The 8,512-nt window shown below is 40.1% G+C and overlaps 1 pseudogene; it reads right to left on the reverse strand.

Annotated features, from left to right (window-relative positions):
* Window positions 1–671: 671 nt before the first annotated feature.
* Window positions 672–1,646, reverse strand: Tuba1c-ps3 (tubulin, alpha 1C, pseudogene 3; annotated as a pseudogene).
* Window positions 1,647–8,512: the final 6,866 nt, after the last annotated feature.

An 8,512-nucleotide genomic window follows, 5' to 3' on the forward strand; every position in this document is an offset into this window, starting at 1 on the left:
TGCCAGCTAACAGCCCAGAATGGCAGAACAGCACTTAGCCTTAAGTTGTTCCATGGCCCTTTGCCTTCCTTCCACATGTCTCTCTTTTCCTGGCATCTTTTCTTCCTGGACACCCAAATTTGTCCTCATTGCTTATCCTCCTCCATTTTGATGGAAGGATGTGTTAATGAAGACGTACATTTTCTGTAAAGGATCAGAAAAGGAAAATAAATGTGTTAAGAAGAAAAGTCACGGTGACCGTAAGAAGCAAATCTACCTCTCATTACAGAATACTGTTCAGTGTGATGCGGCTTTACATGTGTGAGAGGGTAGTGATGAAGCACATCAGAGAGGACACTAATTGCTTTGATCTGTATGAAGACATAGAGATGGGAAACTGGAATAGGTTTGCCATTTTGTGGGTTTATTTCTGCTTGGCAAATATAGATTTTTATCATGTAAGATTTCCTTTAGAAATCTGTTAAAGGCATTTCAGGGGCTTTGATTTGGGTTGATATTCTAAGAATACGTGCTTTGAGCCAGAGATCCAGGTTTAAACACAAGCTCAATTGATTTGCCTTCTTTTATTCCCCCACATAAAGTGGAAACATCTTTATTGATAGTTTAGGACAATTAAAACACAAGAAAAAATAAAGATGAGACCACAAAAGTATAAAATTGCAGCACATGAGTTAATATTCTTCACCCTCATCGTCTTCTTCAGCACTCTCTGCACCAGTCTCCTCTTAATCATTCTCTAGGGCAGCCAGGTCCTCATGGGCCTCAGAGAACGCCCCCTCCTCCATGCCCTCACCCGCGTACCTGTGCACAAAGGCACACTTGGCATACATCAGATCAAACTTGTGATCTAGGTGAGCCCAGGCCTCAGCAATGGCTGTGGTGTTGCTCAGCAGGCACACAGCTCTCTGGACCTGGCCAGGTGGACACCAGGTACCACAGTAGGAGGCTGGCAATTAATGCCAACCTTGAAGCCAGTGGGGTAACAGTCCACAAACTGCATGGTATGCTTGGTCTTGATGCTGGCAATGGCAGTGTTGACATCTTTGGGAATCACATCACCATGGTACGGCAAGCAGCAGGCTATGTATTTACTATGGAGAGGATCACATTTTACCATCTGGTTCTCTGGTTCAAAGCAGGCATTGGTGATCTCTGCTACTATATGTTGCTCATGGTAGGCTGCCTCAGCAGAGATGGCAGGGACATAAATGGCCAGATGGAAGCAGATGTGAGGGTAGGACACCAGGTTAGTCTGGAATCCTGTCAGATCAACAAACAGGGCCCCATCAAATCTGAGGGAAGCAGTGCTGGAAGACACAATCTGGCTAAAAATGCGATTAAGGTTAGTGTAGGTTGGGCGCTCGATGTTGAGATTTCTACAGCAGATGTCATAGATTGCCTCATTGTCTACCATGAAGAAATAATCAGAGTGCTCCAGGGTGGTGTGGGTGGTAAAGATGTAATTGTAGGGCTCAACCACAGCAGTAGAAACCTGGGGTCTGGGTAAATGGAGAACTCCAGCTTGGACTTCTTTCCATAATCAACAGAGAGCCACTCCATTAGCAAGAAGGTAAACCCAGAGTCAGTTCCCTCGCCAAATCTGTGGAAAACCAAGAAGCCCTGAAGCTCTGAAGAAGCAGTGAAGACACTGGTCAGCTAGCTTGCAAATTCTGTCAAAGACAATGTCAATGACTTCCTTGCCAATGGTACAGTGGCCACGGGCATAGTTATTGGCAGCATTTCCCTTGCCTGTGCTGAGCTGCTCAGATTGGAAGAGCTGGCAGTAGGTGCCACTTCATCAATAACTGTGGGTTTTAGGTCTACAAACACAGTGGGGGGCACATGCTTGCCAGCTTCTGTCTCACTAAAGGTGTTGAAGGAGTCATCTCCTCCCCCAGTGGTCTTATTGCTTGGCATCTGACCGTCAGGTTGGACGTCAGGTTCCAGGCAGTAGAGTTCCCAATGGACCTATCTGAACACTAGCCTGACCTACGTGGATGGAGATGAACTTATGCACTTTTCATCCTTGAAGTGATCCAAATAAACTGAGGAAGTGAAAAGACGGTGATGATCTCTCACTAACAGACTACAAGGGAGTTCAGGGGAGAAGCTGTGTGTGATTTGCCTTCTTATTGTATATCTTGGATATGTGAAGTGATGGCTGTGCTTTGTTTTATCATATGATTATGCATAGCAATAGTCACAAACTCCAACTCCATAGAGGTGGCTCAAGGATACAGACACTATGGTGTGGAGAAAAGTGACACGAGGAGAGGACAGGGAATGGAAGCAGAGGGGAAGGGAAGGAAAGAAAAAGATTGAGATTCTATACACAGTAGTGGGCATGTACTGAGCATTTGCTTTCTGTCATAGACACTATGATAACACCCTTGCAGGGCTAATTATATGAAACAAATATTCTGCATTAAGATTAAAAAAAATATGAAGTGACAAAGTTTAAGTGATTTATCATAGGAAATGTGGCTTGCAAGGGACAGACCGAAGGCTTGAAGTGAGTATCAAGTCTTCTATTGAGAGTCTTGCTGCGTAGTCAAGTGTCTTTCTTGATCTTGAGTCACTCTGTGTGACAAAATTTCCAGTTGACATCAGGATTAGATCCTTGGAAGCATGAAGTGCCCCAAATAGAAGGCTCTGTCCCTTGGTGTACAGAAGTGCTCCACCTAAGTCTCATTGCAGTCTTGAAAAGGGGAAAAAATGAGAGGTGACGTTACAAAAATAAAAAAAAAAGTGACACACACTTTCCACAGGAGACCTCCAGAAATGGGATGATAGTCCTGAGTATAGTCACTTAACATTTCATTCTCACTTCAAGCCCGTGCTGAATAAGGGGCAGGGTTCTTGAGCTTTTTATAAAGATGGGAATGAAAATCCCTTAGCTGCTAGCTGAGGAAACTGTTTCACCGTATCCAAGTCTCTTCTTATTTCTAGACATCTCTTTCCACATGCAGTGGACTTTTTACATTGGTGTATATTCATTATCACTTGGTGCTGTCCACATGAACATAGAAAAGCCGACTCTGATGCCTTCTATATCTTGGAAGGGAAATTTGTAGTGAGAAATTACAGGGATGAAGAAACAGTTTTTGGAGAAAGATGGGGCTTAACTTATAAAATTAGAGTTTGTTCTGCACAGCGAGCAGTTTAAATTTAAATTGATTTCCTAACTTTTGAGCAGTGCTACTCACCAGGCTTTGTGCTCCAACACTGTAGAGGCTCCAACAGTCTCCAGGTGACATGGTAAATGGGACTGTACCAGGAACAGAGCAAACACAACAAAAGGTCTTATGAACTAACTACAGAACCATTTTCTCCTCTTGAATGTTTCAGTTCTACTGAACATTTAGTCGAATGTGAGAAAAAGTTTCTTTCAAAATGATTATCATTCATCACAGAAGGCTGAGTAAATATAGTGACTCCTATATTTACTGGGCCAGGACAATGGATGACAAATCCGAGCTTCTGTATTCTGCTGTCACAGGTACATCCTTCATGCTGCCTTCCCTGCTTATTCTGGCTTTCAGAAGTTGGAACTAAAACAACAGAAATTATGCGGGCACTGGGGGTGATTCTGAACAAGAGGATTTATGAGCATTCCAAGAAGAGAATTTGGTTTACAAACTCACTTAAAGATGAGACATTCTCTACACGAGTCTTCCAAAAATACCTGAACGAAAAAAAAAAAAGGACAGGAGAAATGAAGTCTATCTTAAGTGAAAATAAAAATGATTACTAACCTATACCATGAACATGGATACATTTCTATGTAGTATGGTGTGGCTGGCCTATGGAAATGATATCATAACTCTTTGGAACAGGGTACAGAGATTTTGGAAGTATTGTAAGCCTGAAATGAGCATACAGCAACACATGAATTAAAAATGGAAAGTCCAGGTTGCTAGCAGCTCTAGGAAAAGGGAGAGATGATGCACATGGAAACCACTGGTCCAGAGCAGGATCTGTTTAATGCTCTTCATGACGTTATGCAATTTAACCCACACATTTGTTCTCTCCAACTAGTCTGACCAGTTTTTGTCTGGAAAAGAGAATCATGAAGAGTGAAGATGGCATTCACTTGTTCATAAATCAAAAGGCTTCTGACATGTGGAGTCTGTGAGGGAGCCAAAATGATCTCCCAAATTCTCAAAACAGAAGGACTAGGCACATGGTCACAGGGATGGAAATGTTAAACTTAGTGAACGTGTTTTGGAAAACAACCTCAAAATCAAGACGAATACGATCTTCAAAGAACTTGAGAGAGCTTTCCTGGAAGTTTTGCTTCTGTATCACTGTGCACATCACTGTTCAGCAATCACTTTGTCACACTTTAAAAAAATTAGTTAAACATGGAACAAGTCACTTACAAAGAAATAAAAGCACAAGCAAAAAGGAATGCTCATTACTTGAGGAGAGTGGAGGGGTGTATTTTCCCACTCCAGATTTGAAGGGTCATTAGTCACATTGATGGCCCTTGCATGAAAATAGTGAGCACACAGGCAATAGGGAGGCATTCCAGGAAAAACTGAGTGACAATAGAAGGTGAGAATGGCTCAAGAAATGACAAAAATCCTAAGTGAAAGCCATATGGATAGTTCTTAACACAGAGAGAAAAATCTCAAAAGAAGGAGACACATGCCTTCCATAGGAGGCCATTTCCAGAAATGACACAGAAATTATGAGTGACTCATTCTTTACACAAGAGGCCTGAGAGGCTTAGGAGACTGGGCATTGGGTATTGTATATACATTGAAATGTAAAGCCTTTAACTTTTGCCGTTTAATAATTTCATTTTGCTTTGGTCATTTTATTTATTTATTTATTTATTTATTTGTTTGTTTATGTACTTATTTATTGCAAATTTCTATAAATATCCCTTTTTATTCAATGTATTTCTTCTTGAAAATTTGTTCAAGGTCAAATTCACTAGAGAGATGGGATGATGAGTGTCATGCCTAACTCCCTTCTCTCTGTCTGTCATAAATTTGCTGAACTCTAGCATTCTGCCTTGAACACTACAGGCTTATAAAAGGACTTCTTTGTTATAGATATTTTTGCTTGTGGAGGGGAGGAGCATGAAGAAGCATTCCAACCACCTGTAGTAAGATCTCTTACTGCCATTACTCCCATTATAAAATAATTTCGATATAAAAATTCAGGTTCCTGTTCTAAGCCCTCAGAGAAACACGGAAGGCTCTTAGATAAAGAGTAGAATCTACCATATCTGTAAAGGACATTGAATCCATTAATTTTATAGCCAGAGGAGACATTCTAGAAATATTAGGATATTATACTTATATCCTTTAAGAATGGAAAGTCAATCTACAGAATGGATAATAAAAGTAAAACCCCTCCTTAGTATGAGAACAACAGCCAGAAGAAATTCAAAGAGAATTTTGTATAGAATTTAGTAACTTCCTTAGTTTTACGTTGGGTCCCATTTTATATTACAGTTAATAAAATTAAAATAAATCTTTATATGGTGAATCTCTGAGGTAACAAAAGGATAGGGGCTAGTGATATAGATAAGAACATGTGATGGTTTTTGATAAAATTTGTAAAAGGTTTATGAAGGCTACAAGTGGTGGAAGTAAGTAGACTCCTAGGAACTAGGGAAAATACAGCAAAGAAGCAGCAGGCTGGGGTCAGTGGATTAAAGTACAGGATATTATGCCAAGCTGAGGGCGGAAGCAGTCAATGACTGGAAAGCAAGAAGTGAGGAGATGTCACTGTGCCTTAGCTGTACTAGCCATCAAAAAAACTGCCTGGGACTGGAGAGACGGATCAGTGTACAAGAGTCCTTTTGCCAAATCTATTAGACCCAAGGTAGACCCCTGAATCCACCCAGCAGAGAGTACCAGTTATCCATCTACCTCTCACTCCCTATTTCCTCAACACTGAAGTTCCATACCGGTGCTAATGTGCCTGGCCTTTATGTGGATCCTAGGAATCCAGACTTACTCTTCATGCTGGCATGTCAGACACTCTTCCTACTGAGTCACCACTGTAGCCCCCATTTTGAACATTTTAGTTGTATTTTAAGGGTTTTCTTTCTTTTTTTTTCCTTTTCCTTTTGTTGGAGGATGGAATGAGAGGTTTTGAATTCCATCTGCTTCCCTCGTCCATGCTTATCTATGCAGTGCTACTGTCTAACGCACTTTAAATCACGTCTGCCAATTATGAAGTGCTTTCCTCATTCCTTCCACTATGGCAAATGCTTCCCATGAACTAGGTAAGTTATCCTTATCCGTCTCCATGTCAAGAAGACTTCTTAGGAGACTAGGATTATGGTGGGTGAACTCCCCGCCAAATACCACACGGCTAGTGGGTGGGAGAAGCCACGTTTGGTTGCAAATAAAACCACCCTTGAACTGCTATTTTTAGATTATGACTCCATTTTACATGTCCTAAGGAGAATTATTAAAGTTTTTTTTTTTTTGCAATAAAGGTTTTGATCCCAATGATTGAAACATTTGTCATCTAACTTTCTCCCAGTGATATCACTAGAATGCAGCTTCTACGTCACCTTTTCTACAATGAGACTGGGCACTCCCCACTATGTGCTAGTTAATTTACACATTTAGATGGAATTACCTGTTATGGTAAAAGTCAGTTGACTTAACTGATGATTTCATAATAAACCCTTCCCCAGTCTGGATTCTATAGACAATCCAAATTGCAATAGTCATACAAAATATTGCTATGATTAAGTGAATTCCTGTCCCAGTCTCACAAGGAATTTGCTATGTTTTACTATTCTAAGAATGTGTGTCTTAGTTAAAATACTTAAATAATTTATGAGTCTGCCTTTCCCTTAATAATCTTTCCTCTGATATATCACTGATAAGATTGGATTCATTTGCATTTTGATGTCTCAATGGCTTTCAAGATGAGCTGTTTGTTAAACATTTAAACATATAAAAGGATCACATTAACGATAAAATAGCTTCCTGCACATTTTCAATGTAAAGGCTATGATATTTTAGAGGAATAATGAGGGACATAGAAAGTAGACTAAACCTAGAAATGGCTGGAGGGAGAGCTGAACAATCAATTAGCTGGAATAATTACAGTCAATGCATTTAGAAAATAAAACTACATTCTAGTGTTTTGCCCCCGACTCAATTCCCAATAAAATAATCAAGTATAGTCTTTGCTCTAGCCAGGTTTCCTAAAGCTGATAGACATTAAATCATTTGCTGTAGTGTCGTGTAGTTTTTGAGTTGTTGAGGTGAGATTCAATTTGTGTTTTCTCCTTATTCATCACTGTATTACACTGCGTTCTAGGTAAAAAAGGATGTAAAAATATATGCAACAATAAAGTCTCTAATGTAGAAAAGAATGAAAAAAATGTCCAATTACTGCATTTAGGTAGAATATGAAAACAGAAGCAATATCTATCAATGCCCCAGGACCGTGGAACTGATAGTGGTCCTGTCTTTACTTGAGACACTAAACATAGGGCTTTTACCTTTGGGATTAAAACAGACCAGTGATTTGGAGCCACTCTGGCCCCTGCAGGTATTTGGAAATATCTTCAGACATTTTTGGTCATTTAAGCTTTTGAGTAGGAGAAGAAGCAGGTGTAACTGGCATCTATGAGACGACCTGGATGATGCAAATGTCTCTCAGTGTACAGGACAACCCCAAGCAACAGTAGCACTGGCTGAAACTGTTGATAATCTTGATTTTGAGCAATCTAAGGATGGGTTAAAATTGCTGATCTTGGGACTTTAGAGATGGCTCAGTGAGTAAGGTGTTTTCCATACAATCATGAGGATGACCTGAGTTTAACCCCTTCCTCCCAAAACCTACATTAAAAAGCCATGTTTGGCAAGCCTATCTTTCCAGTGCTGGTGGGGTTGATCAGTTTGACCATCTTAATCACTGAACACCAGTTTAGAGATTTCATTTCAAAAAATTAACACATGCATGTTGCAAAGGAGCTAAAGGCAGTTAATGGTGTGTGTGTGTGTGTGTGTGTGTGTGTGTGTGTGTGTGTGTATGTGTGTGTGTGTTGCATTCTTCAGTGGTTTAGCCATCATAAGTTTCCCTTTTCAAGTAATTAGCCTCTTACGCATGGTCATGCAAACACTCTAATTACATGCCATGGGACACAAAACGATAAAATGGATAAGAATTTATGAAGAAGAAAGGGTTCAATGGTAAGAGAGGACAATAAGAGAGGCTGATGGGGGTACATTGTCAAAGCATATTATATGCATGAAATTTTGAAACAATATACTTAAAAGAAAGAAATTTAAAAGGGAATAAAGTGGAGACCTGTTAATAAAGAACACAGTGTCAACCTTTGGAAGGAAACTGACACAATTACAGATCTATATAAAAATTGCATTTTTGTGCTTTAACCAAAGGAAAGCTGTCCTGCCTAGAGGGACTGAGTCCAGAGTCTTAAAGCATATACAAAATGGACTTCCTTTGTGGAAAGAAGGGCTGAAGGAATGTATTCTGTGGTGGAGCTAGTGCCTGGCAGAAA

The sequence above is a fragment of the Rattus norvegicus genome, chromosome 5 (assembly GCF_021556685.1).
Source record: "Rattus norvegicus strain SHRSP/BbbUtx chromosome 5, alternate assembly SHRSP_T2T, whole genome shotgun sequence".
NCBI lineage: Eukaryota > Metazoa > Chordata > Mammalia > Rodentia > Muridae > Rattus > Rattus norvegicus.